Source organism: Crocuta crocuta, unplaced genomic scaffold, assembly GCF_008692635.1.
Source record: "Crocuta crocuta isolate KB4526 unplaced genomic scaffold, BGI_CrCroc_1.0 scaffold266, whole genome shotgun sequence".
Classification (NCBI taxonomy): Eukaryota; Metazoa; Chordata; class Mammalia; order Carnivora; family Hyaenidae; genus Crocuta; species Crocuta crocuta.
In genome coordinates, this window is record NW_027531005.1 from 951,515 (window position 1) to 964,782 (window position 13,268).

The following is a 13,268-nucleotide window of genomic DNA, read 5'->3' on the forward strand; positions in this document are numbered from 1 at the left end:
GAAGGCTAGGTAGAAGAATGGCTGGCAGCATCATTTTCTGGGCATTCCCAGAGGAGCCTAGGAAACAAATTGTACTGTTTGACATGTAATTTTTTCATTACCCTTCTCTGAGTCCCACTGCCTTTCTGGGTGGGTCAGACTCTCCCCTGCTACACACACACAGGTAATCATCCCCTTCTCCAAAACCTCAGAACCAGCCCCATTGCCTCCTCAGCCCTCTTTCTCTGCTTGTAAAAATGATGTGTGTGTGTGTGTGTGTGTGTGACTTAGGTTGTTTCAGATGGATTGAAAGGCTCAAAGTCTCAAAGGATTGAGGGCTCAAAGAAAGTCCCAAGGAGTGCTACCTACAGCACCCCTTTTTTTCTCAGCATTTAAGAGAAACTGGGGCTCTCCTGGAGTTGAGAAACAGGATGGGAGCAGGAGATGTGGAAACCTGGACTTGCAGTTGAGTGGGACCTGCTGGCCTCCCCCACCTCTCCCACATCAGATGCCCCAGAAGCAGAAAACACTTAAGGTTAAGATCTCCAGGTTATAAAAAAAATGGGAATCAGGGGAAATTTTTTATTTTTAATCTAGTAACAATCAAGTTCATAGGCTTAGCACCACAAGAAATTATGTTTCACAGCGTCAGACTTAACGCATAAAAAGGAGCCAATACAAAGTCCTACTGGCTCCCTGTGCTCCCACTTCAGAAGATGCAGACTAGGTGATGACTTAGAAGGGATGGGGTGGCTGGATCCTAAGTTCACCTTGTCTAAGTTGTGCTGGGTACAATTGAAGGTGAAGTTTTACCCTCAGAGAAGTGCTTGCAGATGCTTTGTGAGCAATAAAAGAGTAGAGTTTTTCACTGCATTGTTTGTTTTTCGGGTGTTGAGTTTGGAAGAAAACATGAATAGACACTTTTCCAAAAAAGACAGCCAGATGGCTAACAGACACATTAAAAGATGCTCAACATGGCTCAACATCAGGGAAATACAAATCAAAACCACATTGAGATACTACCTCATGCCGGTCTGAGTGGCTAAAATTAACAACTCAGGAAATAACAAATGTTGGCAAGGATGTAGACAAAGGGGAACCCTCTTGCACTGTTGGTGGGAATGCAAACTGGTGCAGCCACTCTGGAAAACAGTGTGGAGGTTCCTCAAAATATTAAAAATAGAATTACACTATACCCCAGCAATAGCACTACTAGGTATTTATCCAAAGGATACAAAAATACTGATTCAAAGAGGCACCTGCACCCCACTGTTTATAGCAGCGCTATCAACAATAGCCAAATTATGGAAAGAGCCCAAATGTCCATCAACTGATATATGGATAAAGAAGATGTGGTATTTTTATACACTGGAATACTACTCAGTGTTGACAAAGAATGAAATCTTGCCATTTGCAACAACATGGATGGAACTGGAGGGTATTATGCTAAGGGAAATAAGCCTCAGAAGAAGACAGATAGCATATGTTTTCACTCATAGGTGGCATTTGAGAAACTTAGCAGAAGACGATAGGGGAAGGAAAGGAAAAATAAGTTACAAATAGAGAGGAAGGCAAACCATAATAGACTCTTAAATACAGAGAACAAACTGAAGGTTGATAGGGGTAGGGAGAGGCGGAAATGGGTGATAGGCATTGAGGAGGGCATCTGGGATGAGCACTGGGTGTTGTATGTAAGTGATGAATCACTGGAATCTATTCCTGAAGCCAAGACTACACAGTATACACTGTGTGTTAGCTAGCTTGACAATAAATTATTAAAAAAAAAAAAAAGACCAAGAGTGGAATTTTTCTCAGACATTGTTTTGTCCCAGAAAAAGTCACCCTTTATTCTGAGTCGGAAATTATTTGAAAAGACAAAACAAACAAGAAGCTGTGGGTGACAGGGTCCTGACTTTTAGAGGAGAGAGGATTTGGTCTCTTACACCAGACTCCTGAATGTCAAATACTCTCTACAACTGGACAGGCTAGCTGTAGGAATTTCACTGGGGGATTAGCCAGAAAGGCAAAGTGTGAGCAAAAGAAGTTTAAACTAGAAAAGCCTTGGGTTTTGATCTAAAATGAGACATCCAGATGAGCATCTTTCCTTAAAGCCAGTCCCTGGCTGGTTCAGTCGGAAGAGCATTGTGACCCTTCATCTCGGGGTTCTTGAGTTCGAGCTCCACACTGGGTGTAGAGATTACTAAAACTAAATAAATAAACTTTCAAGCCAGCCCTGATTGCAGGTGGGGAGTGAACTAAGAACTGAGAGACACCTTCCCTGCCAGGATGAGAAGAGACAGCCCACTGCGCCTCCCCTTTGTCTGATGTGACCCTGGTCCTGTTGACAACTCTCACCAAGTCACGGTTTTCCTGGATCTCATCAGGCCTGCTCAGAGATTCTATGCTTACGGACTCCTTTTTCCACTCAAGCAAGCCCAAGGCAGAGTATTATGTTCTGTAACCGTATTATTTTTGGTCACAATATTTTTAAGTCTTCTTGCCTTTTCTGCAGGTTTGTCCGGGAACTTGAAGAGCGCTCCACTGCAAAGCTTTTCCTTAAAACCTCTAGTCTTCAGTTCCTAGGTCTCCCCTGTCTTGCTGATTTCTGGCTCCCCCTAACCTCACTGCTCAGTTCTACCACCAGCGGCCTTCACTAGCAGGCTCAGTCTCGCCCACTCGGGAGCCAGTCCTGACCAAAGCAGGAAAGAGATGCTGAGTCACAGGCCCACAGGAGATGAAGCCAGAACCTTGTACCTGCCCCAGGGAGGCCTGAACCCCCCCCACACACACACACCCACCAGGTCATAACCTGCTACCAATCCTTGCCACACACCTGGGTTCCCCTAAAGGCACTGAGGCCCTGATATCTGGTCTGCTCATTAGTTCCTCTCCTCTGGGGGAATGGAGTGGACCCTGTATCCCCTGTCAGGGCTTGGGGGCTTTTTAATTGGACAGATCCTCTAGAGTTCACAAGTACCACCTGCTGTTACAGTTGCTTGATATTCATGCTCATCCTCCGTGCAGCCCATGGACAGACAGCCACACCTGCTATACCACGCAAGCACCCTACACTTCAGAAGCCCTCAAACTCCAGGGGCACAAGAATACCTGGGAGATGGTTAAAAAGGAGAATTTCTATGCCCACCAGTGGAGATTCTGGTGCAGGTGCCTGACCCATCCACTCATCACCTGTCCTTGGTGATACTGATGGACAAGTTCTGTGAATGCCATCTTGTATAAGCCTGCTATGGGTGAACCCCCTAGCCCAAGACCCACACACTCCTGGATGCCCCCCCTGTGTGCCCCACTGACCCCACTTCACATCCAAGCCTGCTTTTTGGCCATCTCCACTCATCATCTATAACCTTTTAACATTTGTTGTATTGCATGTAAAGCATCCTGCCATATGGGACATGTGGCCCCCTCAACCCAACAAGACTATAAAGGGCACCCTGACTTCCCAGCCCAGTGAACAGGCTCCTACCTCCCTGGAACACTTAATAAATTCTGCATCTGGCAGTGACAAGAAGCTAATCTCAGGGATATACATTATTACAGAGAACTGTGTGTTGGTATTTCAAGAATATTGAATTTTTAATGAACTGCAGTCACACAGAGATGGAGAGATTAACCTAAAAAAGGTTAAATAATTTTATACTTGTTCCATGTGGTCTATCTTCATCCCTCTTACGTTGCAGCAGAATATATTTTGATCTGACACCAGAAGGAACTTTCCATCGTGGCTTTGTTTCAGAAGGCTGCCTGCAGACCTGGCATCCCATCTTGTGGGCAGAGAGCTTTTTTGCATAACCACCCTCTTCACCCTGTAACCACCTGACAGCATCTCCAGGGAGTCAGCCGGCCCTCTGACAGTCCAATCCCATTTCCCATCCTCAGAGGGAGGGGCCTAAGACTTGGGTTCACCAGCTCCATCCTCCATCCCCTCCTGTGCTCTGCTTCCTGCTTTGTCATCTGGAGCACTGGGGCCTAGATTAGCACAGGGAATAACAGCAAGAAATACAGTATGTTGGAAGAGCCTTCCCCATCTTTCTCTGCAGTTATCACTCAACTGCTTCAGTAAACCACAGAATTGCTCCTCAAATACATCATTCCCATTTACAAGATTACAATAGCCTGGAGGTTACAAAGGTAAACATAGGTCACTTTGCGACTTAGAGATGCATTGCTTTCCCTGGGCAACTCTCCCTTAACCTCTTTTTTCCTGAGGAAAATTGAGGCTCTGAGGACTTCCTCCTCCCTACTCACATAGAAGATTTAAGACAGAGACAAAATGAACAGACAACGATGCCCAAGGCAGGCCTCTGTCTCAGCAGCTCTGGGCTTACAAGTGAAGGTCTCCTGGCCCTTCAGGCACCTTCCTGGGCCTCTGCCACTTTGGTGTCTCCTCCTCAAGCAGAAAGGAGGTTTCTGTGTTCTACCTGCAGGATTCAGTGCTCATGTCCCAAATATGGAGTCCTAGATGAGCAGCTCCACATTCATCTGTTCAGATTAGAGTCTTGATTTGAGTCGCCCACTCCTCCAAGTGGGAAGCAGATTTGGCATAACCAGCGCAGACTAATAAAGGTCTGATCCAACAGGCTAGGGCTAAAAGCATCCTTACTGACCACCAGAGGGGAGTCCTGCCCATCCTGGGGGCTCCCTGCACACTGCCCTCTGTGGCACTATGCCCTGGAATTGGGTCACACCATGGAAGCCCTAAATGTCTGGGAAGGAAGCCTTCTGGCTCTCTGATAATGGGTAGCCCCCCAAGAGAAGAGATATCTTCCATGACCTTAAAATGTGGCCTGAAGGGGCACACAAGAATCGGTCACGGACAGATTTAGTGGTGAAGATGTTCCCATACCTGACATAAAGGTCACAGGATTGACAAGGGCCAGGAAGGAAATATTATGTGAGACATGTCCCAACTAGAAACACCTGTCACCTGAAGGCCTTTAAATTCAAGTTTTAAAAATATGCCGGTCGAACAAAATATAGGTGAAGACCAGGTTCAACATCCTGGCCTCCAGTTTGCAACCCTGAACCAGGAAAGAAAAAAGAAGTATAAGCAGTAGATCAGAATAAACATGGTTAAAGTATTTTGCTCCCCTCCTTTCTTTTTTTAAATTTTTTATTTTTTTAATATTTTTATTTATTTCTAGGAGAGAGAGAGAGAGACAGCGTGAGCAGGGGAGGGTCAGAGAGAGAGGGAGACACAGACTGAAATAGGCTCCAGGCTCTGAGCTGGCAGTCAGCACAGAGCCCGACGCAGGGCTCGAACCCACGAACCGCGAGATCACGACCTAAGCGAAGGTCGGATGCTTAACCAACTAAGCCACCCAGGCGCCCCTGCTCCCCTCCTTTCTAGCAGCCCACATTCTCTCTCTGCTGTGCAGTGTCATCCAGACTATGGTAAATGATCCCCAAAGAACACACTTTCTAGGATGTTTTTCTAGGAATTATGATGGAGTCCACAAACCAGGCCATCTTCCTCTCTATGCTCATCTCTTGTGAGACCTGGGGGCANGTAAATCTGTGTCCACAGGCAGAGGGGTTTCTTCTTTTTTTAAAAAAAAATTCTTTTAATAAATTTTAAAATAAATTTCTTCTTTTTTAAATAAATAAATTTTATTTATTTTTGAGAGAGAGGGAGAGACAGAACACAAGTGGGGGAGGGGCAGAGAGGGAGAGAGACACAGAATTCAAAACAGGCTCCACGCTCCAAGCTGTCAGCACAGAGCCCAAAGTGGGGTTTGAACCCACAAACCACGAGATCATGACCTGAGCCAAAGTCGGACACTTAACAGACTGCGCCACCCAGGTGCCCCTGGAGAGTTTTCTTCTAAGTAAAACTAATTACATCTGGCCATCATAAAAACCAGATGACCTTGACATTGTTAGCTTGGTGTTCTAACAATAGCACTGGCCAGCTTGGTCCTCTGGTGTTGGGGAAAATAGGAACGAGGGCATACATGACGAATGTGGCCCATCTGGCCATCTGTATCTGTGCCAATCAAAGACACCAGTGAAAACACCGGCCTATTGCCTGCCACCATCATCGCTGCTCCCCATCAGACAAGATGAATGAGGGTTCAATCACATCAAACTGCACTGGAAATGCATGGAGCTCTAAGCTCAGGGAGCACCTGACTGGAATTAATCTAAAACTGATCCCGACAAAGACACCACTGGTCCCTGACAAGTTTATTGGGGGGGTGGATGGAGAAAGGGCTTTAGTGCCCAGCATTGGAGGCTTGGAAAGAAAAGAGGGGGATGGTGGGCTTTGGGGACTTGAATCACATAGGAGTCCTATGTGGCCTGGTCGAGTGATTTAGGGCAGGATTATGAGAATATGGGGTCTAATAAATTACAGTCAATTGGTTTAGTTTCATTTTCTTCCCCAAATGTGTCAGTTGAAGGCACCCGTTCAGTTCCTTGTCCTTGTAATTTTCATAAACAGAAAATCTCCAAGGATGTGGGAACTGGAAGGAAGATGCCCCCCACCCCACCCCCTGGTGCATGCATTTTGAGGTCCAGTTAAAGAATCTATTCAGAAACAGCTTGGAAATGGAAGGCCACAGTGAGGGAAGGATAAAGGGCATCCTTTTGTAAATGATTGTTCCCTTGAGTCTCCCTAGTGCCTCCCACACCACCATCTCTGCTTCTCTGGTTGCCTGGAACTTCAGTTGTTTCCTGGGGCGGGGGGGGGCCGTGGCTCCGGGGACCTGCCGCTCACCAGCCTTCCAGAAGCCCAAACACCCCACCGTGGCTCCTGCACTCCAGCCCCATCCCCACAGTTCCCAAGGCCACAGCAGGCCCAGGTTCTGGCAGAGACTAGTTGCTCATCTGATCTGCTGATGTGGTGGCAGCCTGGCTGACAGCCTGCATTTCCCCCCCACAGGCGCCCTACCGTGGTCACTACAGGAACTGCAGCCTCTGCAGTAAAATAAAGTTAGGACTGTATGAGCCTCTCTAAAAAAGACTTGGTGGTCAGCCATCTAGGGAGAAAAAGCCCAGGCATCCGTGCATGTGGGGAAACGGTTGAGATGCTGACAACCAAGACAAGAAATGCCAGCAGACTTGTACATTTTCATACAAGCTCCAACCATTATCAACTCTCTGCCTTTCTCAAGCAACCATTGAATTCAGGGTCAGATAGATAGGGTCCCTGGAAGCATAGACGTTTTCTTGACTTGTTTTCTGGATTTCCACTCAGTGCTGAGCACATGATACAAGCCCCATAAATACATTAATACAGACTGATTGATTTCTTCCCCTAGAAAACTTGGGCTTAAACTTAAATAAAACTTACTGAACCAAAGAGAACACCCAGGCAGAAATTCAGGTTTGCCTGAAAGGTAAGAAGACACAGGGTACCTGTCAGGTATCTACTCTTCAGACATTCAGGCAGGCCTAAGAAAAATCATGCTTGGGCAGCCTAAAGAGGATCCAGATCAACAGTGGTTTCTTAGTTGGTCTTCTTCCTTCAGGTCTTCTACCCTCTCCAATTTGTTCTCCATGTGCTAGCTGAAAGAGACCAATCAGGTGATGCCACACCCCTACCTGTAAACCTACAAACGGCTTCATTGCTCTTAAGATAAAGTTCCCTTTCCATTCCATGGCTTGCTAGCAGCTTCACGATCTGGTCCCTGTTAATTTCTTAAAACCCGCTGCCAAGATGTCTCCATTCATTCCTACTTCTAGTTTCCCAGAAAAAAAACGAATTCTCCCTTCCCACCATGCCTTTCCTCCTCCTGGAGCATCAACCCAGGTCCTAAATCCAAGCTCTCCTTTAGCAGACCACACTCATCCAACGGGAAAAGTGGGATGGTATACCCCTACCTCAAAATATTACGTATAATTATAAACCGTGACCAGAGCTATCAGGACTATGGTCAAAAAAAAAAAAAATCTTCGCAGGATCTGAAGGATAAATAGAAGTCAATTAGAGGGACTGGGTTTGGAGAATATTCCAGATAAAGGAACTACATCATGGCAGGCTCTGAGCTCGAAAGGAGCAAGGCATATTGAGTCAACTAGAGGTATCTGGAACTAAACCCCTCATAGGTGCTCCCATGGCCCCCTGAATATCTTCCGCCATAACCTCAGCTTACAAATATGTGTACATTTAGCACCTTTGGAGGGCAGGATATGTGCATATCAGTTTCAAAGATACAGCTCTAGCTTCTAACACTGTGCCTAGAACATAGCAGTGGCTCAAGACAATATTTAGCGAATGAATCAGTGAGGAGCCAGAGACTCGGAGAACCTAGAACGTTGACCCAAGTTTGCACAGCTAGTAAATGGTGTTGAGGCAGTGCCTTAGACCCAGATCTGCTAAATCTAAACCAAAGCTTAATCTATCTTGGTCCTGTGTCGGATGTCCTTAAATAGCTTATACATTCTTCATGGTCAGGAACACTATTTTCATCTCTCCAAAGAACTTATGAGTTGGTGTTGGATAAATGCACCAAATGAATAAAAACAAAGTACTCAATGACTAAGGAAGCTCATTTTTATACCCTTTATTAGATTTTTTTTCAGTGTATATCCTAAGTATGTCCATAATCTGGGCTGTAGGGTAAAGCCTCCTAAGATTGGAGAAAGTGTTTGGCACAAAATCCTGTTTTTTCCAAGGCAAGATTCATTGATTTTTCTGGTGGGGTGCACCAAGTCTTCATCAAAGAAGGAAGCAGGACTATCTTAGACAATTCTCAAAGCAGAGCCCAATAAAACATGGAGGAGCCTGGACTTCTTGTACTTCTGTAAGAAGTCTGTGTTCTGAGCCCCCTAAAACTTAGCACTACAAACTGTAATTCCCAATTCAATTTGTAGAGGCTTCCCAACTCTGAGTCTATTAGTCAGGATTCTCCAAAGAAATTGAACCAATAGGAGCTACACACACATGCTCACCATTATGGTGCCTAAGAAGTCCTACAATATGCCCTCTGTAAGTTGGAAATCCATGAAAGATGGTGGTATAAATTACCAAGTCCGAAGGCCTGAGAACCAGAGGAGCCGAAAGTGTAAATCCCAGTCAAATGCAAGAGAAAATAGGAGGGGAGATGTCTGAACACAAGAGAAAAGGCAAAAAAAAAAAAAAAGTGTGAATTCCTTCTTCCACTTTTTTTTTTTTTCCTTCAATGGATTGGACGATAACCACCATATTTGAGGAGGGCAATCTATTTACTGAGTCCACAAATTCAAACACTAATCTCATCTGGAAACACCCTCACAGGCACACCAGATAATGTTTACCCTGGGCATCCCAAGGCCAATCAAATTAATACGTAAAATTAACCATCATACTCAGATGGCTTCCCAGAATTCTTTTGGCTTAGAAACAATGAAGAGAAATAACTTCATTTCATTCAGAACTTGGAAAGAATGGTCTCTGGTGACATGAAGTTCACTAATCAAATACATTAGGATAAGTCAGATTTCTTCACTTACTGACAAAGTTCTATAATCTATAAGAGGAAGAAGAATTTCTGATCTAAGTCTTGGCCAATTTAAAAATCATTGATCAATGGGCTGGTCTTTGTGTTTGAGGATGACATGTTAATTTTTTGTTTGGCAGTGCATAGAAATGACAAAAAGTTCCCAGGGAATGTGAGATTGTCCTGTTAAATCATAAGGTCTATGCAAGAAGGATTGCAGTAGATACAAAGTCTCCTGAAAGAGACAGAATGACTCCCAACTCTGTAAGACTGGATCGAAGGCATAACACAGATGAAGCAAGAACATGCCATCAGAAATGGAGCTAGCATCCCCACCTGATGGGTGCTCAAGAATGATGTGCTGCCTGGGGCACCTGGGCGGCTCAGTTGGTTAAGTGTCTGACTCTTGATCTAGGATCAGGTCGTGATCTCATAATTCATGGGATTGGGCCCACGTTGGACTTGCACTGACAGCAGAGAGCCTGCTTGGGATTCTTGCTCTCCCTCTCTCTCTCTCTCTCTGTCCCTCCCCTGCTCATGCTCACCCTCTCACAATCTCTCAAATAAACTTAAAAAAGTTTATGAGGTGCTGCCGGGGCACCTGGGTGGCTCAGTCGGTTAAGCGTCCGACTTCGGCTCAGGTCATGATCTCACGGTTTGTGGATTCAAGCCCCGCATCGGTCTCTGTGCTGACCACCAGCTCAGAGCCTAGAGCCTGTTTCAGATTCTATGTCCCCCTCTCTCTCTGACCCTCTCCTGCTCGCTCTCTGGCTCTCGCTCTCTCTCAGAAATAAATAAAACATTAAAAAAATTAAAAAAAGAAGAATGAGGTGCTGCCCATCTCAAGTTCATCAGGGCAAGTGAGTATCCTCCAAATATGGCTGTGCTTGATCACACTCCCACAACTTAAGGCTATCCAAAAGAAAACCATCTACCTAGTTCCCTTTGTCTGATTCCAGTCTCACAGAACAATCTACTATTGACAATTGGCCTGAAGATTGTTCTACAGGAAGAGCCAAAAGCCTATACATTTCGTTGGAGCAAATTTTTCTCAAGTATTGGATCCACTTCATGGTGCTGGCTGAATCACAGCTTGAGCCTGTAAAGATAGGGGCAAACCCTAGACTTTGGGGAGGTCAACACCATTATCATTTTGTGAGGCCTCTCTGGGCCTGCCAGCTCTCCTGGCTATGCCTCACTCTAGAACTTCGAACCATAGCTCTACCTGCCACTTGAGTTGTTCTTTTTCCCTTCAGGAGTGTGTTGGGCTACTCTGAGCCTCATCTCCCAGAACCAAGCACATAATTTGCAAGGAGTCTGCCTGTGAATGGTTTTCCCTCTTTGATAGGTTACCTACTATCTCTGGGGATTAAACCCATAACCCAGGTTTCTGGGCACCTAGCTCTTGTCAAATACATAGAAAAGCTCTGGCGGAGGCATGCTGAACACCCCCGATTCCAAACATCTTGCGTGGGGCCGGGTCCCCAGAGAGACAATAATGGCCTTCAAAGTTAACAGAGGCGTTGTCAGCCTTTGTACCTCCAACAAGATGCTTCTAGACTCACTCTAAACAGCAAACTTTCCAAGGATGTCAACAAGCGCTGTCTTTCAGCCTACTAGCCATGGCAATACCCCAGTGCCTAAGAGAGTGCTAGACCCATAGGAGGGGCTTAACACCTGTTTTGGAGGTGAGTGAAAGAAGGCAGTCTATTCTTTCTCTCCCTTTCCCCAGTCCCCACATCAGGGACAAGCACTTGCTGCTGTGAGTAACAGCTCTCATTACGCAAAGGGATTCTTGGTAGCAGGGGAGGGGAAGGAGTTGGCTGTGTATCAAAATATCTAAGGTCAGGGGCGCCTGGGTGGCTTAGTCGGTTAAGCGTCCGACTTTCGCTTAGGTCATGATCTCACGGTTCGTAGGTTCAAGCCCCGCATCGGGCTCTGTGCTGACTGCCAGCTCAGAGCCTGGAGCCTGTTTCAGAGTCTGTATCTCCCTCTCTCTCTGACCCTCCCTCGTTCACGCTGTCTCTCTCTCAGAAATAAATAAAAAAATATTTAAAAAAAATATCTAAGGTCCTATGTTTGACAGTGCCCTATACACACTCCCCAGGAGATTCTAGAATGTCCACACAGACCCTTAGGAAAGAAGTTTGAAGAAAGCACTTGATTTCCTCCAGCTGGGCATCCGGCCAAGCTTGGGCAAAGCCAGGCAGAGCCCCAGGGAGCAGTGGAGAGGAACATACTGACTCTTCAAGGCTGCAACCTTGACTCCTCCTTCACATACACCCACAAGCCCGGAGACGCACTCCCCAGGGCTGGTGTTTCCCATTCTCTACATGGAAAATGGTAAGGTCATTTTGTTTTCAGAAAGCAAGACTGCCACCAAACATGCAATCCTGGAGGAGAAGCCAGGGAGAGCAAGAGCACACCACCGAGGCTTCTGTGTGAACTTGCATTTCCTTCTTACCAGAGATCATTTCTTTCTCTTCCTCCTCTTCCTTGTGGTGGAGCTCGCCACCTGCCTCGCCTTAGCCCTCCATGCTGTGTGAACACAAGCCAAGCCCCAAGGCCACTGCCATCAGGGTCTCAGGGATATGTGGGCACACATTGAGAGCCACTTTTGTGACCACCAACAATGTGCCTGGGTAGGCTTGACATTTAGGTGTTGTCTTCCTTCATCACACAGGCCTGACCACAGCAGACCATTCATGAAAAGGAGGTGCCCAGTAATTACTGTTGAATGAATGAATGGGAAGTCTACAGGCCAGGACCTGAAGGACAGAGACAAGAGAGACCCGTTTTAAAGTGAAATCCACCAAGATGGATGGAGAAGAGGCTTCAGCAGTGCTTCCTGAGGACAGTGAATGCCAAGAGCAGAGAGTGGTCAAATGGCAAATCAGATTTTCAGGACCCACCAGCCTACATCCACAGCCTCTGGGACTTCCATGGCCCCTCAGTTCTTAGGTGGGTCCTGAGAATGGTGTGGAAGTGGCTGGTGCGGTCAGCTGGGGACAGCCCATCATGGCCTCAAGTGTCCTTCCTTCCACCTGCTCCAAAGCAACAGCAATGCAGCAGTGGAAGCTTGGCCTGAAGGCATCATGCAAAGCTGGAGAGGAGACAGGAAGGAAGATGGCCTGGTGCCCAAATTCCTGCTGCTTCTGAGTTCCGTGGAAGCAAGCGCCTGTTTTTTCCCTAGCAACCAACACTTTGCGCAGTGACTTCAGATGAAAAGCCTTACTTGGAGTCTTGGTAGCCCAGTGTGGCTGCTCAGATTTGAGCTAATAATCAAAACCTGCTGCCCGCCTGCACCTGCCTCCGTCCTATTCAGAGAGGAGAACTGGAAGACCCTGTTCTCAGGCACATCAATGATACTCAGATGCCTCAAACAGGAAGCTAGTTCTGGAGTGCTGGCCACATGCTGGGCCTGGTGCTAGACACTGAAGGGGTCCTCTTCCTTCCGGGGAGAGACTCTCTTTATGCCCTTTTTATAAAGGGGACGTTGAAGGGTTGAGCCTGTGCCCTTGACAAAAACCTTCACCCCTCTGTCCAGGAGAGTCAATTTAGAAAACTAGGACTTGGAAAGAAGTTTGTTGCTATAGAAGACAGTTTCCTCCAAGGTATGAAAATACCTCCCTACAAATACCCCCTGCCCATGCAATTCTCCACTGCTTCCCTTAACCCACCAATCAAACATTTGCCAAGACCCGCTGGGTCTTTCATCATCTTCATTAGCATCTCCCTGGGTGCCGCTGTAACATCTGGCATCAGAGCAGTAATGGTAAGAAGCTCTAGTGCAGCTGGACACCAGGGTCTTGGCCTGACCTAGGAGAACAGTGAGCATTTTTCCACTGG